The 19,382-nt window shown below is 39.1% G+C and overlaps 1 long non-coding RNA gene across 5 annotated transcripts; it reads left to right on the top strand.

Annotated features, from left to right (window-relative positions):
* Nucleotides 1-1,742: 1,742 nt before the first annotated feature.
* Nucleotides 1,743-18,395, top strand: LOC109134357 (uncharacterized). Of its 5 annotated transcripts, none has more exons than XR_007276195.2 (4): nt 1,743-3,878; nt 4,043-4,630; nt 4,729-4,816; nt 16,590-16,604. It is a non-coding gene; the product is annotated as an uncharacterized LOC109134357 (long non-coding RNA). The 5 variants fall into 5 exon arrangements; XR_008970122.1 differs by lacking the exon at nt 16,590-16,604 and adding an exon at nt 18,264-18,395 and having other exon boundaries at nt 1,744-3,878; XR_008970120.1 differs by lacking the exon at nt 16,590-16,604 and adding an exon at nt 18,264-18,395 and having other exon boundaries at nt 1,745-3,878; nt 4,725-4,816.
* The last annotated feature ends 987 nt before the right edge of the window (nt 18,396-19,382 follow it).

A 19,382-nucleotide genomic window follows, 5' to 3' on the forward strand; every position in this document is an offset into this window, starting at 1 on the left:
TGTTCTCTTCCTATGCCCTTCCTATATCTACCCATACTCTCATTGACTGTTTATTTTATTTTCAAAAAAAAAAAAACAGAAAACTGATACCACTTTAAATCGAAATCCCGCAATAATGACCACATAACTTGGTGATCTGCGTGTGATCTGCATTTTAATTTCTTATTAAAGATTACCTTTTTATGATTTTATGTGGAATTATAGGACATAGTGAAAAAAAGTGTGAATATCGACAATGATGAGCCTGAGTGGAGCATGGGTTGGGGTAAATTTTTGCTAGCAATCCCTCGACGTAGGTTTAAGAAACTAATTTAACTTATTTTAATACCACTTTGACTTAGCTTTGGTACCAAAAGTTTGTGAAATGCCATTTTACAATCTCATTTTGAATTATCAATACTTTTTCCACAATTTCATAATAAATTAATAATTATGAGCGGATGTCATATAGGCTCATAGCTGGTCAGCAACTCAGCAATTATTTCCAAGTATTCAAGTAGGATGATATCATAACAACATCATCACTTCTAATTAATACATTGCACACGTCTCCTCAACTCCTTGATACATACTGTAATGATGTCATGAGATTTATGGGGAAGTGGAAAGATCCACAATCTTCTACTCTCCAATTTCCTATAAACTCCTATAAAATAACAAGCAAGGCATCTTGAAAGTGATTCGTATTCCATGAATATGATATCTATCTAGTGTGATGTATGGAATATATAACAAAGGTGGAGTGTTGGAATTTTCATTTTTCACTCTCTCTCCTCTATTATCATTATCACCTAAAATATATTGAGAGAGTTTCATCAGAACCCTAGCCTCTTCATCTCTCCGCCGCTGAGCTGCAACGTTCGCTTCAGATTTTATGGTCTCTATGCCACCATGGGCTATCCTTGTTGGTGCTGATGCTTAGCTGAGCTGGTAGAGGTGGGCATGGGTCGGGCCGGCACGATTTGAGCCCGGTCCAGCACGAGCCCGCTCGAGGCCCGGCCCGGCCCGTTGTCAGCTACGTGGGCCGCGGGCCTATCACGGTCAAGAAATTTTATTTCCGGCCCGTACTGGCACGAGCCCGCTTGGGCCGGCCCGCGGGCCGAACACTCCTTTTCTTTGTTTTTTACCCTAAAACTGTCAAAAATACAAAAAATACAACATAAAATATAAGCCGGCCCGCGGGAAGCACGAGCCCGGCCCGTGGGCCCGTGGACAAATTTTTAAAATTTCAAGCACGGCCTGGCCCGCCATTCACTCAAGCCCGCGGGCCGAGCCCGTGAACAGGCCCGACCCGACCCATGCCCACCTCTATGAGCTGGTGTTGCTCTTGCAGGGTGTTTGTTTAGGGGAATTAGGGGGTGGGAATGTGATATTATATCCCCATGGGTAGATATCCCATGTTTGTTTGAGGGGATATCTAAATTCCCATGTGAAGGGGAATGGGATTAAACCCCCCCTTATCCCACCAAAATAAGACATAGGGAGGGGCAGGTATTAGGGAGGGGGATTATTTTTGGTTATGTTAAAGACGAATTTGCCCTTCATTAAAATATACTTCACCAATATTGCTTTCTCTTCTTTACTATCCTTCATTAAAATGGGTAAATTTGTAATTTAGCAATATATTCTCAACATAATCCACTAACATACCAAACAAGGGATTGGGATATATTTAATAAATTCCCACCTTCTAACTCCCATTCCCAATCCCAATCCCAATCCCAATCCCAATCCCATTCTCTAATTCTCAAACTCCCAATCCCTCATACCAAACGCCCCGTTGGTGTCTTGTTGTCCTGCTTTTAAACCAGCGGCATTCTAGCTTGAATTGGCAGTAGCTTTTTACTTGTTGATCTTATGACCCTGAATACCTGCACATTTTGGTAGTACGAGTGGCAGATTGTAAAGGTTTCTAGGAAAATATCAGCAGGCTTTGAGAAAAGTTCCTGAGATAGCATTATAGATATTCTGTTATATTAACAAATAAAGTACTGTTGATCATTATCAGGTTACTTCTGGTCCAATGGTAAATATTAACAAAAGTGGAGTCTTTGACTTGTTGGCTGCTACGCAAAGAAACAATTATGCAAACATAGGTAAAATGAAATTTGCTCAAGGAGAGGCTACTGGAGTATCATGTATCTCTATGGGAGTAAAACTTGGCTCCAATATTTTCTGCCGGTACTTGTACGAACTTCGCAACTATTGCCAAATTTTCAGTGGCTTCTCCCGAGGGCAAGAATCACATCCTTCATAAACACATGACACATATTCAATGAAAAGATAAGTTTTTCTATCTTTGCCCTTATTGTTGATATATATCTAAGAAACTGAAATTGTGTACAATGACTTATTGGTCTGCTATGGTGAGATCATTGTATGTTTACATCAAATAAATATACCTTATCAATCTAGGGTGAAATTTATCATTCAATGTGATGTAGGAAAGGACACCTTAATAACGCTCACAAAGTGTTCGACAATATGCGTCAATGAAATTAGAATCTCCAATTGTCTTTCTATACTTTATAAGCTAGTGTTATGCATGCTAATATGATACGGTGACTTAAGAAATCAAGTTAACCTACTATTCTATAGAATAATAATCACTTTATTTGATGTTCTTGTTGGTATAAGACAGTTCAATGTTGCTTTTATCCAACGTATGAAGCTGACTAAATTATCGTGAGACGGCAAGAGGATTGAGGGCTTCACTTTTGGATACATAATCTATAATGTGAGAGTCTAATTTGGACTCTTACAATATTAGTTTGATCATTCATAGAGAGTGCTTATCAATTTAACTAGTTTAAGTATCAACTAAAAAGTTCCTAAGTAATATTCGAGCTTGACCAAAGAGAATTGCCTAAATGTTGTTCTTCGTATTAAAGATTTGCCTAAATAAGATAGGACTAAATTTTACTTCAATGATTTGCTAAATTGGGTTTTAAAAAGAGAATTTTGATTTCTGATTTTCATGTTTGATATTGGTTTGATAAATATTTCATAGTAACTTTATTCGATGTTTTATTGCTATGGTCAATAATCTTGGTGAATTACGTGCCCCATAATCAACATTGTGAAACATATTAATTGTGGGATCTCTAGACTCTACTTTGATATCTATGGAACACTATGGCAGATACTAGTTGGGTGACTTTTTTTAGGAGATATATTTATGTGTGCAAGCAACTTGATGACATAAGCATGATTTGACTTTAATTTTTAGATTATTGACTCTGCCACCGTGGGTTATCCTTGTTGGTGCTGATGCTCAAGTGATTGCTCTTGGTGTCTTCTTGTCCTGCCCTTTCTCCCATCGCGTTCTTGACCTAATTTCACGTGCTTTCTCTCTCTTAAAATTCAGACATACTGTTTTATCTTTTTTCGCAAAACTTTTCAGGCCTTTGTAAATGCGTGGAAGTAGGCTTGTTCTACACCAAAATCAGTCTTTAGTTCCTCAAGGGCATCGTTATCTTGTTAATGTAACAAGGTTTGAAGGACCATGTACTACTAGATCAGTTTTTCAGGTAAGTTGGTAGCAAGACATGTAAATATGTCTGCTAAGTTGATGTGATCCACTATAATGCATCTGTTGACCATGGCTATTATAACTCTGCTGCTGTTGTGTGCTTGGAGTGCAAGTTGATGGCACAATAGTTGCACCAGAAGAGCCCAAGGACTGGGATCCAAAACTACCCCAGACCTGGTTATATTTTTACAACTTGACCAATGTCTTTTTCCAAGGCAAAAGGGTGATTGATGGGTCAGGCAATAAATGGTGGGTTGCATCCTGCAAAAAGAACAAGACCAATGTAATTCTTTGTCATCATCTAAATTCCTTACTACCGACTGATGGAATTGATTGCATTGCTACGGTATGTATACCTTCTCTTGATTTTTTTTGGCACAGAATGTGGTTCTATTGACAAAAAATATGAGGCATGGAGGTTGTTCTTGTGATTGTTTTTAACAATTTATTTGTACTTTTCGGGACTATGAGAATGCATCAATCACTAACACATTTTCTTTTTTGCTGAAGGCACTAACGGTGGATTCAAGCTCTGCTATAAGGGTCAAGGGTCTGACTATCCAGAATAGCCAGCAGATGTATTTCGTTATTGCTTGTTCTGATTCTGTGCGAGTGTTCAATGTGCTAATTTCTTCCCCCATGAGACAGTCCTAACATTGATGGAATAGACATCAGTGAATCAATGAATGTTGCTCTCCTCGACTGTAAAATTGGAACAAGTATTTTCAACCTTGAACTACTGTATTCATATATGTTGCTACCATGATCTTCACCTGTTATAAAAAATGCTTCATTTTAGAGGGGTAATGGTAAATTGTTTCCTTCTTTAGTTGAAGGCGTGAAGTAGTGCTAAAAGGGTTGTATGTTTGAAATATTAACACATGTTGGTCTGTGCTAGTAGTCTAATACCACACTACCCCTTTTACAACGTGTCTTGGAATAGGAGTTTGCATTATGTATTATAAGCTATTATATGGTTTAATAGCTGCTTTTATGTTGACGTCTGTGCATACCAGGGGATGATTGTATTTCAATCGTCAATGCTAGTTCAACTATCAAAATGAAAAAAAATTATTGTGGTCTTGGGCATGGAATTAGGTATGTCCTTCAATCACTATATATCTTACTTGTAACAAGTCAACTATCTTGAGTGTTCTTTATTGCACTAATTGAGTTTACCACTGCAACATAGGAAGCCTTGGGAAGGATAATTCAACTGGCATTGTCTCAAAAGTTGTCATGAATGGTCCGTTTATAAGGAATGCGAGTAATGGGGCCAAGATGGTAAGTCATGTTTTGAGGAGAAACATATATTTTTTCAAACTCAACCCCCCTTCCCACCCACCCTCCCTCCCCCCCTTTGCAAGTAGTAATTGTTAGACTTATGGTCAATCTCCTTCCTTAGCCTAATTTTGCATGGCTGCAAGTTGCTCTTAATAGTTTTGCATATGCATGTTTTCTAGTTATGAGAAATAATGTGAAGGGATTTCCTGAATATGTATTCACGTGATATTAGTCAAGACTATAATTTTATTTTTTATTATGTGATCTTAAATTGTTGGTAGTTGGTATAACTAGATAACTTGTTAACACTTAAGTTTTGTTAGTTGTGATGCACAACTAAGTTTCTATATATATTTTTTGCTTTAGATCATTGTTCTCTTTTATTTCTTAGATATTGGAAAATATTATCAAACTTCTCGTATATGACTTTTCTTCTTCTAAAATCCTTAAGAAAATGATTACTTTGTAAGTGGTAATTGTTAAATACAAACGATGAGATCAATCAATTCATTGTTCCATTATTGTTTTTTCTCAACATTATATGTTATTTTTTATGAAACCTCTTAATAGAGCTCAATTGAATCTTATGTAATTTGGGTTTATGATGGAAAAAAGGAGTGTTTCAAACCTTTGATTCTAAGCAGAAAAGTGTAATTAGATTAGTCATGTTAACCTATTTCACAAGTTGAATTAAAATGAAATATCAAATGATCTTTGATGAGAAAGAAGTCTCCAACTTAATGTTAGCTCTATAAGTGGTAAAATGCATTAATGTAATTTATGGATAGATCTTAGAATGAAGGCCACAACCTTTGAGTTTGTTTTTTGATGGTAACAATGTTAAAATCATGTTAACACAAATATAATCTCATAAAATGTCTTCTTTGAAAAATTACTCTAGATCTATGATTATAGAAAAATTAAACTTGTTTCCTACTCAAACTACTAAATAAATAACTAAATAATAAAATAACTTTGCGTGTTTTTATTTTAATAATGCACCCTTTTAGCCATTCGCAATGAACAAGCAAACATTTTAACTATTCATAAATAATGCAACCTTTATCAAAAAATTCTCTAAATGGGTAAATATCGGATATAACTTGATAAACAGGTTGTTCGAGACACTTGTCACAATTTCATTGGTTTGTTTTTATTTTTTTTTGAATTGAAAACAAAATTATTTTTTTTCTCTTCCTCATCTCCTTCTAATAGTACTGAACTCTTCCCCAACCCACCTAACCTCTACGACCTTACCCATCGGAAAACCCCCGCCCCTAGTCCCCTATCCCAAAATCACCACCTCTTCCCTACCCCACACCCGAAAAAATGCAGACCCAAACTCTCCTCTTCTCACTTCCACCCTCCTCCACAACCCCCACCATCACCACCTTCTTATCTTCTCCCTCTCTTGCGAACCACCATCACCACCTTATTCTTTATCTTTTCACTAAAACTCACCCACCTCCTCGCTCCATGAACCACCCATGAAACACGAAGGACCCCATGAAACAACTCTATCATCATCACCCAACACACCATCCCACATAACATGAACCACCCTCACTTAACGCAAACCACCGCATCTACCACGACACAAGAGCTGCACCCCCGGAAAACTCAAACCACTTTATCGAACACGACGAGCTTTGAGATTTAAGGGTTGAGAGGGTGAGTTTTGGTGGTTTGGGGGATTGGATGGTTGGGTCTTGGTGGTTTTAGGGAAGGGTGGGCAAGTTTCGCTGGTTTAAGGGTTCGGCTGAGTGGGTTTTGGTGGTTTCAGAGATGTGAGGGTGAGTTTCGGTGGTTTAAGGGATGGGTGGTGGGGGCTGATTTCAGGGAAGGGGAAGGAGATGGGATGGGGCAAGGGGTTGGGGAAGAAGATAGAGTGGGCAATAGAGTGAGGGAGGAGGGAGTGAGAGAATGAGCTTTTTTATTTTTTTACAATTTTTTTTAACCTCTTTCACAGGTTACCAGTCAATTTGGCTTGGTGTAGGAATTTTAATATAAATGTTGCATTATTTAGGAATAACTAAAAGATTTGCTTATTCGTTGCGAAAAGGCTAAAATGTTGCATTATTAAAATCAAAAGAATCCAATAACTTTCAACACATACAACACACTTTTTAAGAGCCATGCATGGTAAAACCATTTGATCCTTAAAAAAGCAATTAAGATAGATATAAGAAAAATAATTTCTTAAAATAGCAGTAAAGATAGTTATAAGAAAGGGCGTTTTTAAAAAAAGCAATAATGATTGTTATAAGAAAAGGCTTTAGGATTTCTTCTTCTATGATTTCGTTAAACTGGTGTTTTTGATGCTCTAATTTCGTATTGCATGTGGAAAGCGTAACTTGCGATTTTAGTGGAATGAAGTCAAACTTAATTATAACCTTATAATGAATTTAATTGGAGGATCGTTTAGGTGTTTGGTGGTTCATTCAAAACTCCGTCGTCTATAATTTCATTTTTTATGATATGTTAATATGTAATTTTTCCACTTGTGAAATTTACATTATGAGGGTTTTTAGGTATGTTTAAACTTTTTTAGAAGTCATGAAATCATTATTCTTCTAGTTATGCTTAGATAAATTAATATTGGGGAAATCAAAGTTTTTTTTTTTTGACAGGAAAGAGGGTTTAGATTTATATCATCAACTCCAAATCATGAATTACATAGCCCATAATTTCAGACGGGCCCTCCTCTATCCACACTCTAGTCTCTTCATACTTCCTACTCTGCTGGGCTAACATATGGGCTACTTGATTCCCACTTCTAAGAACATGAGAAAAGGAAATACAATTGCAATGTCTGCCTAGTGACAGAATGTCATGAACAAGAGTACCAAAGCTCGAATTTTCCACTCATCCCTGCTGTAAATGAGATATCAGTTTGGAGCAGTCACTCTCCAAAACAATGCTTCGAAGACCTTCTTCCATTGCCACTGTAACAGCCCGCTCTTCCGAGCTGCTAGCGAAACACACTTAATAACCATAAACAACAATTAACTCTTAATTAATAAAATCGCAGCGGAAAAATATCCTTAAATACACCAATAATTGAACTAAAATTCCCAAAATATATATACAACGAATAATAAAAACCAACTATCTAAAATACAAGCTTAATCCTTAAGCCACTATGACACCTTAACCTTGATCCACTTCGAATTCCGAGCTCTGAATATCAAACCTGGAAATTCAGAGAAGAAAATACAAAACAAACACAATTCCAAAATGAGTGGAAAACTCGTAACCTTTACTTCAGCCCGTTAAATACATTTTATTTCTCAAATCATTTCCTTTTCGTTACAACGCTGGCATAGCTCATTCTCTTAAACAATCAGTGGCAAGTACAGGCTTTAGACAAAGGACAAACGCTGCCTCCAAGGTTCGTTATGGAGCCCAGCAATACTACCCCCAAGGTTCGTTATGGAGCGTAGCCGACCGTATCAGGTCAAAAGAGTAACCATCCTCCACCCATACCTTGCCCACTTTCTATTTTCAGTTCATAAACTAAGCCAGCAAAACAGTTGCGTATTCATAATCAATCAATAACATTTCATCATCACATTCATATCTATGGCCATAGTACGAACTTAAGTATTAAAAACATAGATCCACACACACATGGGCATGAGTAAATTATTTTACTGAACATAAAAGTTACCTGAATCGCAATCCAAATCCAACAACACCTTCAATAATCTTCATCTCCAAAATCATCCTCCAAGAATCACCTCACAATTATAGCGATAATGAATAACTAATCTTAAACTAATCTAAACTAGAAATCATAATCACTACTAATTGAAAATCCTTCACAACCATAATTCCAATCACTAATTACTAAATCCTCTAAACTAACTCTACATAATCAGATAATTAGCATTAACAACTCATACTCCACCAATCCAATTACCAATCCTCATGAATAACAAAATGATTTTGTAACCTCATTAAACTATGATAACTCTAATAATAGCAACAACTCACCACCAACAACAACAACATAATAAGAAGGATCATAAGAACAACAACCAACAAAACGACAGTAGCAACATCACGACAAGACGCGTTTCGGTTGTGTAAAACTGCACCATAGCAGCCCATGAGCGAAGGAGACACAAGAACAGGACAGCAATACAACAACAGCAACAACAAAGAGTAGTAACAATAACCAGAAGAGAGAAAGAGAACACCTAACCCCTGTCGAGAAGCACCACCAATAACACCAGCAACACACGGCGGGGAGAGCAGCAGCGAACCAGAACAGGGGAGGGAAAAACCAGGCAGGCCACGGCGGCAGCAGCAACAACTCCGCGACGATTGCATTTCACCGGCAGGAACCGCGACAACATCGACCGCGAACCAGAGAGCGACGAGAGAGAGAGAAAAAACAGAGAGATGTAACACGGCAGGCGACGAGGCTTCGACGAGCAGCAAGGGGGGGGGGGGAAACAGCACGGTGAAGCTCCGGCGAGCTTGAGGAGACGCCGGCGAGGTAGGAACGCTGGCGAGATAAAATTCGGTGGTCTGACTTTTGGGTTTTTGGGGTTTCGAGATTTTTCACCCGGGAAGAGAGAGAAAGAAAAGGTTTTGGGGTTTTGGAGTTTTTCAGTTTTGGGTTTTAGGGGTTAGAAGACACGGGGAGAGAGAGAAGTAATAAGGGTCGGCTTGGGGTTTCATTAAACCGACAACAAGGGATGAGAGCCAATTTTGGTTTCCTAATCGGATAAATACAAATCCACAAATTGCTAACTAAACACGATATATAAAATAATATAATAATAACTCCATAAAAAAATTAATATAACGAATATATTACAACAAGACAAACAAAAGTAACACGCCACAATTCAAATGAAAATAAGAATTTCCGAAATATAATTAACTTAATGAATATAATTAACATTTAAATAAACGTCTTTAAAAAAAGGGCTATTACATACTACCACCCTTATCAAAAGTTTCGTCCTCGAAACTTGAAAATAAAACCAAAATCTCAAATTCATAAGATATCAGGTATCAAACCTCAATTCTACCATCAGCTTTGTATCTCCACTTCAACTCAATATCAAAATCGAGGAGCAAAGAAAACAAAAGGGGCAAAATTTCAGCATAGGATTCCACATTCTCATTCATAGAGATTTCGTTTGAAATTTTTACTCAACAAATCATACATTTTTCTCAGAATACATAACAACATTAACAATACAAGACACTATACGTTTACATAAACGAAATCATATACCACACGCAAAAGCGCAACACTTATACACTAAAGCTTCAACATTCCTAATTCCTGATCATCAATTCTCAACCACTAATAATCCCAAATCATTTCAACTATCCCAAAGACTTTTACCCTCGCTAGGTAGCCAACTAGGCATACGGTCGCAAGGTTGCTCTGATACCATCTTGTAACAGCCCGCTCTTCCGAGCTGCTAGCGAAACACACTTAACAACCATAAACAACAATTAACTCTTAATTAATAAAATCGCAGCGGAAAAATATCCTTAAATACACCAATAATTGACTAAATTCCCAAATATATATACAACGAATAATAAAAACCAACTATCTAAAATACAAGCTTAATCCTTAAGCCACTATGACACCTTAATCTTGTCACTTCGAATTCCGAGCTCTGAATATCAAACCTGAAATTCAGAGAGAAAATACAAAACAAACAAATTCCAAAATGAGTGGAAAACTCGTAACTTTTACTTCAGCCCGTTAAAAACATTTTATTTTCGAATCATTTCTTTTCGTTACAACGCTGGCATAGCTCATTCTCTTAAACAACCAGTGGCAAGTACAGGCTTTGGACAAAGGACAAAAGCTGCCTCCAAGGTTCGTTATGGAGCCCAGCAATACTACCCCCAAGGTTCGTTATGGAGCGTAGCCGACCGTATCAGGTCAAAAGAGTAACCATCCTCCACCCATACCTTGCCCACTTTCTATTTTCAGTTCATAAACTAAGCCAGCAAAACAGTTCGTATTCATAATCAATCAATAACATTTCATCACATTCATATCTATGGCCATAGTACGAACTTAAGTATTAAAAACATAGATCCACACACACATGGGCATGAGTAAATTATTTTACTGAACATAAAAGTTACCTGAATCGCAATCCAAATCCAACAACACCTTCAATAATCTTCATCTCCAAAATCATCCTCCAAGAATCACCTCACAATTATAGCGATAATGAATAACTAATCTTAAACTAATCTAAACTAGAAATCATAATCACAACTAATTGAAAATCCTTCACAACCATAATTCCAATCACTAATTACTAAATCCTCTAAACTAACTCTACATAATCAGATAATTAGCATTAACAACTCATACTCCACCAATCCAATTACCAATCCTCATGAATAACAAAATGATTTTGTAACCTCATTAAACTATGATAACTCTAATAATAGCAACAACTCACTACCAACAACAACAACATAATAAGAAGGATCATAAGAACAACAACCAATAAAACGACAGTAGCAACATCACGATAAGACGCGTTTCGGTTGTGTAAAACTGCACCATAGCAGCCCATGAGCGAAGGAGACACAAGAACAGGACAGCAATACAACAACAGCAACAACAAAGAGTAGTAACAATAACCAGAAGAGAGAAAGAGAACACCTAACCCCTGTCGAGAAGCACCACCAATAACACCAGCAACACACGGCGGGGAGAGCAGCAGCGAACCAGAACAGGGGAGGGAAAAAACCACGGCGGCAGCAGCAACAACTCCGCGACGATTGCATTTCACCGGCAGCAACCGCGGCAACATCGACCGCAAACCAGAGAGCGACGAGAGAGAGAGAAAAAACAGAGAGATGTAACACGGCAGGCGACGAGCAGCAAGGGGGGGGGGGAAACAGCACGGTGAAGCTCAGGCGAGCTTGAGGAGACGCCGGCGAGGTAGGAACGCAGGCGAGACAAAATTCGGTGGTCTGGCTTTTGGGTTTTTGGGGTTTCGAGATTTTTCACCCGGGAAGAGATAGATAGAAAAGGTTTTGGGGTTTTGGAGTTTTTCAGTTTTGGGTTTTAGGGGTTAGAAGACACGGGGAGAGAGAGAAGTAATAAGGGTCGGCTTGGGGTTTCATTAAACCGACAACAAGGGATGAGAGCCAATTTTGGTCTCCTAATCGGATAAATACAAATCCACAAATTGCTAACTAAACACGATATATAAAATAATATAATAATAAATCCATAAAAAAATTAATATAACGAATATATTACAACAAGACAAATAAAAATAACACGCCACAATTCAAATGAAAATAAGAATTTCCGAAATATAATTAACATTTAAATAAACGTCTATAAAAACAGGGCTATTACAGCCACACTTAAGGAGTGTCGCGCTGCCATAGCTTCCGCTTCGTACACTTCAAATCGACCTTCCATAACCATGCACGCCGACATCATAATATCACCAACTTCGTCCCGCATAATACCCCCAAAGCCAACATTTCCTTCCTTGAAAATGGTCGCATCTGAGTTAATCTTGACCACCCCAGGTTCGGGTTTGGACCAAGTGGTCTTTTTTCAGCCACATCCCGGCCACCAATCGACATTTCGCCCATACATTCCTGGTACTCGAACACTATTCTCGAAGCTTTGCTCACCACCTCTTCAATGTTAATTTGTTTTCTCTCAAAAACCCAGGCGTTTCGTCTCAACCACACCCCCATAGCATACTCCAGAAATTGTCCCACCACGTACTTTCTTTGATTCTCCCTCCCAGTACTTCAATCCACCTTCGGAACGGCATTTCATGCAGCTCATGTACATCTAGGCGAAGGAGTGATATCTTCCATGCACGCTGCAGTTCATGACAAAGGAATAGAGCATGGTTTAACGTCTCCTGCTCTTTGCCACACCAAGGACATATCGAGTCCACTTCAAGCCCTCGAATCCTCAGCTTTTCTCTCACCGGTATACCACCATGAATTGCTTTCCATCCAAAGTGCTTGATCATTATGGGGAGCTGGGAATGCCATAGGTATTTCCATATACCATTATGATGCGAAGCCGACGTCGAGGCTACTTCGCGTTTGCTGCTTTGTAGTTCAATGAAGTATGCGCTCCGTACCGCAAATTTGCCAATTTTTGTATGTTGCCACGCCCATCTATCCGGACAGGATCTACGTGAGAGAGGGATTTTCATGACTTCGGTCACTTCCCAGTTGGAAAACCATCTGCACAAACTTACTTTATCCCATTCTCCATTTGTGATCAGCTCAGAAACCTTTGTTGGGCTATCCTCAGAATGAGTCTCTTCATTTAGGACTCGAAACTTGGGTAAAGATGGAACCCAAGGATCCTTCCATATTTCAGTCTCTCGCCCATCACCAACCCACAATGGTCCAGGGCATCTCGAAAGCTAGCTGCATGATCGTAATTAAAGTCACTACCTCCTTTTTTCTCCATTGACCATAACATGAGATTAAAATCCCCCCCGCATAGCCATGGCATTTCTGTAACACCTCCCAAAGATTTTAGCAACATACATGTTTTCATTTTGTTTTCATCCTCCGGAAACCCATAAATCCCTGTGAACCTCCATTCCGGTCCACCTAGTATAGACACCATCACATCAATATGATTAAGAGAGAAAGATCTTACCACAACCTCCTACTCTTTTTTCCATAGTAGCGCCACACCTCCTCTACGCCCTCTACCTTCTCCTCCACAATCAACAGCCAACATACCATCCATTTTCAACTTGTGTTTTATTCGTTCCATTTCAATTTATCGCAGCTTTGTCTCTTGTAGAAAAACAAGTTGAGGGTTCTCATTAATAACAATGCGCCGCAGTGCACCGACCGCCGGGATGCTCCCCAATCCCCGGCAGTTCCATGAAAGGATGTAGCTCATTGATCACCAAGGGCCCAAGAAGTGGGGCCCGCCACTGTGTCATCATCCATGTTAACACACAAATCTTCGGCATCATTTTTCGCCAACATACGCCTTTTATTCATTCCCTCACCATCCACCACCATCGGGTCAGTGTCAATCTCCTTGCTTGCCATCTCTTTCCTCCTAACCCCCACTATGCTTTCCCTCGGCAGCCCCCCTTTCTTGTCCTTCCGAGGCACGCGTTTCCACACTCGAGATGAGATACTCCCAGTCCTCTCTAACTCCTTTCCCTGCACACCAGGTATGCACACATCAGTCCCACCCACAACCTCACTTCCTTTCCTCCCTCCTTCACCTAGGTTACTTTGTATTTCCCGCTCTTCTTCCTCCACCCCAGAAAACTGCTCCCCCTGCATCCTATTTTCCTTCCCATTTGCCTCCTTTATTGGGGAAATCAAAGTTGATGTTCACTTCAAGAAATCATTTACATATTAAAATAACACTTTTAATGGTATGTTTGCTAAGCTTTTAATATGATTTTTTAGCAAATTCGATTATAGTATTTGTAATATATTACAAATACTAAAAAAAAAGACATGCAAATCGTCTGATTCGTCGACTCCTCACGTCAGATATCTTCGTGTCTTCACTTCTCATACCTACTTTATGACTCTTCACTTCTCATACCTACTTTATGACTCTTCACTTTCCTTTCTCCGAGAACCTTCAGATATTCTCCTTCCTTCTTTACGCAGTAAACTCTCCCTCCTCTCCATTTCATCTCTCTCAGTAGTTTTCGTTTGAAGATGTTTATTTTTTTTTGACAAGCAAACAGAACTCAAACACCAATCATAAACAAATCGTTGTTTACAAAAGACATTATCTCAAAAGGGCCTTCCTCAATCCACACTCTTAATTCACCAAACTTGCGACTAATTTGAGCCAAGTTATGAGCAACTTGATTTCCTCTTCTACATACATGAGAGTAAGATGTTGCTAATGAGTGCTTTAGGAAGAACGTGTCTTCTCAATCTCCTCATCACCAAAATTGCACTTTTTCTCTCCTCTAGTTCATTCTATGTCGGCCAATTTGTGAAAAACTCCCGGTGTGGGGGTTTGAACATAACTCACATTAACTTTTTTATTTTTACTTAACCCACAGTAAGTGTTGCCCCGTGTTGATTGCAACACAAATAGCAGGTTTCCAGGTTAGAGCCGGTCAAGTGGGGCCACATCTTCATCTTCTCTCACCATTTACTCTGCTCATTTTCTTTCACCTCTGTAACACCAGCTCATCTTCCAAAATACAAAGGAACATGTTAATTGAACTCCAATTCCTTCATCAATGGCTTAAGTTCTTCATTTTGCCCAGAAATTTCGAACACAAAATGAAATTGGCCTCATAATTATTAGTAAAAGAGTCTGCTAATAATCTAGATCCAAACTCAATCTTAGGCTTATTGAACCCATAATTTCTGACAAACCCATCAACAGAATCATCTGATTCCAGCTCTTTAGCACCATTCTCAAAATACCCAGAATCATAATTATCCATTTCTTGCTTCACATTCACTTATTCTTCCTCAGCAACAGCAATAACTTGCTTAATCTTCTTAAAATCTGGAAGAAGTAGAAATTTTGAGAGAACCCAAGGAGAGAGAAAATGAGTATAGATCTAAGAAAATCCAACGAACACCACCTGTTGCCATTGTTATTTCGAAATTCCAACACTTACCTCCCACCACTGGCAATCCTAAACCAAAAATCGAATTAAAAAAAAACCCAAAATATGGCAATCAATTTCAATTCCTCAAGCCACCAAAACTAATAAGTTGAAATTAAACTAATGGGCTTCAAATTCGAACCCAAGGGCATGGTGTGTGGTGGTGGATTCAGATCTGAATTGCTTCAATTCTAGAATTTCAAATGAAATTCTCTCTCTTCCTCGTTCCTCTCTTCTTCACCTCAATCGTTCCCCTTCCCCTCTAGTCGCCGGTCCGCCGTAACCCCCACTAGACCACTGCTGACATGCCGCCTCACCGCGCCAGCCCTCTGTAGTTCAATCTCTTGGTCAAGGCGCATCCACCATCTTCCTCTATTTTCCTTCTCATGCTCTTTAATTGGGGTTTAATTAACTTAATTTTGAAAAAAATGAAACTGGCAATCTCCTGCTGTCTTAGTTAATGAAACTTTGTTTTAGAAAATGAGACAAATTAGCTTTTAATTGGGTTTTAATTGGGGTTTAAATGTTAAATCCAAAATGGGTTTTAATGGGTTTTATTTATTAAAGATTTTAATTGGGTTTTATTTAATGTTAATTGGGTTTTATTTATATAACAGTTATGAGGGGACCCACTTAGGCTCTATTTGGTAGGGCGTAAAACATTTTCCCAGAAAACTGTTTTCCTCTATTTTCAGTTTTACATTGTTTGGTTGGCAAAAGAGTGTAAAACCATTTTCCCTTGGGGTAAAATTACTCTCCCAAGGATGGAAAACCATTTTCCTTCCAAAATAAAGGGAAAACTATTTTCCTTCTCTCTCTTGTACACTCCTCTCACTACCTCCTTACTTTCCCTTTCATTTTCCTTTCATTTCATCATTTTTTTTACATCGAACCAAACAACGGAAAACTAATTTTGGGATTGCGTTTTCCATTGTAAATTGTTTTCCATGAAAAACATTTTACACTGAAAATATTTTACGCCCTACCAAACGGAGCCTTAATGGTATAATTAGGGGAAATTGAAGATGTGGGTCCCACTTGACCGGCTCTAACCTGGAAACCTATCATCTGTGTTGCAACCAACACATGGCAACACTTACTGGGTTTAAGTAAAAATAAAAAAGTTAATGTGAGTGTTTATGCCAAATTCTGATCAGGCAGAACTTAGCTGAGGATCTACAGCTAATGGAGATGCAGCTACAAACAACAAAAGATGCTAGCTACGGAATTAAAAGAGAATGCAAAGAAAAGGCAAAGACACCAAGAAATGGTGACGCGGAAAACCCCAGGAAAAGGGTAAAAACCGCGGGTGGAATTGAGTCCACCAATCCACTATTTGAGAAGATTACAACTTATAGCTAGCAGCTAGCAGCTTAGAGCTTGTACTAAATACACTTAAGAATATTGTAAATGTAGAAGAGAGAAAGAATGTAAGTGAAAGCAATGTAAAGACTTATCTTGTACAGAGTGTTATTCCCTTCTATTTATACTAATACAATTGTAAAGTTACTTCTCTTATTTGAACGTTGCATAACTAACTTCCCTACGAAAGTGCCACAACTCCTAGAATCTAGGGAGATCTCTTCTTCTGCTGGCTAACCACTTCCTCCTATTTCTTTGGCTTAACGTCACTTATTTTGACTTGGTCTTGATCAGTATCCAATGTTCTTTCAACGAATTTATTCAACTCCCTTCGTCTCTGCTTGCTGTAGCTGCTACCTGATAATCTCTAGCTGGGACAGATGCATAACCTGCAGGTTCAGCTTAGGAAATTTTTAGGACATAACAATTGCCCCTAACTTGTGATGCCAACCTAGGCGTAGCTGAGTTAAAATCGCAAGTTACCAATCAAAAACAAACTGTTAGCAAAAGGACTTAAGATTTAAACAAACTTGTATTTCTCAAAATTTTATCTCTTAATCTGAGGAATTAAAACGTGTGAAGATAAAAACTTTTACTCTAGAAGATAAATTCCTTTAATCCGCTGAAAAGATAATTTTCTTGGGAAGAGAAAAAATTCATCAGATAATTGATTACTTATCAACAGCTAAAAGATAATTTTTTCACGCATCAATAAATTTTTATCCGTTAGCCCAAACTACCGTTGAGCTACCAGTATTTAAAGGACTCCTCCTCTTTTCCTGAACTTCACTTTATTTTCTAGCGACTTCATCTCCTTCTCAGGTAAAGCTTCTTTCTCTTTCTTTCTTCCTCAAGAACTCTGTAGATTTTTTCTTCTTTTCTAATGGGTAGAGCCATAAATGACGTTGCTTCGTCTGTTACCGAGAGAGATATCGAGGTGCTTAAAGTTCTGGGGGGTTTCCCTGAAATGCTCAGATTATCCTCCCTACTCCCACATGCAGGCCCGAAACCTGCCCTGAAGATTACATTTGCTACTACGAGCACCCTTTTTACCTAGGATACAATTACGCCTTTTCCCCCCTCACTAGATCTTTCATGGAAGTCTTGCACCTTTCTCCTGGCCAGCTGATGCCAGCTTTTTGGAAAACCTGCCTAACCTTAGAAGCCCTAACTAAGACATGGCATAATCCTTTCTCTCTAAACGAACTATTGACTGCCTATAGCGTTAGAAAATCGGGCAAGGGTTTCATTACTTTTAGGGCTAAGGCTCCCTTCCCCCCATTAATAGAAGGTACAATTGCATCAGACTCTATTTGGAAGACTAGGTATTTCTTTGTAGTGAAAGATTCGCTGGGCGAAGCTGGGGGCCCTCTAGTTGGGGGTTGGTCTACTAAAGGTACCTAACTGTTCAATTTGTGCTTTGTTTCTAAAAATGAATTAACTAGGTTCTTACCTTGTTTCTCTTGCAGGTCTTGGCCCTATTATCTCCCAGATTCCTGAACAAGCTGAGAGGCTACAGGACTTGCTTAATTTCCCTATCGAGGAACGCACCTTCACAGCTCCTGCTGAAGTTTTACCTCTGGATTCTAAGGCTTCTTCTCGCATACCAATCAATGTCGACAGGTATTTTGATTTTTGGTGAAGGTTTTACTTTGCTCATAATTCTTGGATATTAGGCTAACTAGGTTTTCCTCATCCATGCAGCTCCAGCAAGGTCTAGCAATCTGTCTGATGAAGATGCTATGGACAGGCTGAAGAATAGGAAGAGATCAGCAGCCTCTTCTGGGCAAACTCAGGTTGAGAGGGCTCCTCGCAAGCACCTCGCTCATCTACCATCCAACCACCATTGACATCACGACGGATTCTCCTAGAGATGAAGTCCTCGTGAGCTTTCCTGCTGACTTTCTAGCTGAAGAAGGTCTAGAAGGTGGGATCTGGCCTGCAGCTGACAAGCTCGTATTCCCAGCTGCACAAAAGAGGTTAAAGGGACAGGACCCTGAGGTCATCCTGAACCATGCTGTTCAGCTATCCCTCAGGTTAGTAACGTCTTTTGACCTACTTTAGATTAAGAAAATGATTACTGCCGCTTATACTTATGATTTTCATTGCCTCGCCAGCTTTCCCAGAGCTGCATAGCTGCCAGGGACAGCTTGCGGACTGTGCTACCCTTCAGGATAAGGTGGCTCGTCTGCAAAAGGACAATTTGAGCCACCAAGCTAAGCTAGAGAGGGAGAAACAGTCCGGCTGGATGCTGAGAGCAAGTTAGCTGCTGAGCAAAAATTAATGGAGAAAGAGAGGCAGGAAAAAGATGAAAAGATAGCTGAGGCGGAGAAAGAAAATGCGCGCCTGAACACAGTTGTCAGAGATGCTGAAGAAAGGGTTTTAGATGTTCAGGCTGAGGCAAAAATTATTGAAACTGCGAAGCTGGCATACCTGATAAAATTCAAGAAGCTGGACGACAAGGGTATCAACTTTTATATCGACAGGTTCCTCAAGCTGGACTCGATGGCTGCCTTGGAGGCCCTAGCTACTGGTGGGAAGGCAGATGATTCAGAACAATCTACAGCTGGATCTCCTCCACTGCTTAA

This window comes from Beta vulgaris, chromosome 7 (assembly GCF_026745355.1).
Source record: "Beta vulgaris subsp. vulgaris cultivar EL10 chromosome 7, EL10.2, whole genome shotgun sequence".
In the NCBI taxonomy this organism is placed as follows: domain Eukaryota; kingdom Viridiplantae; phylum Streptophyta; class Magnoliopsida; order Caryophyllales; family Amaranthaceae; genus Beta; species Beta vulgaris.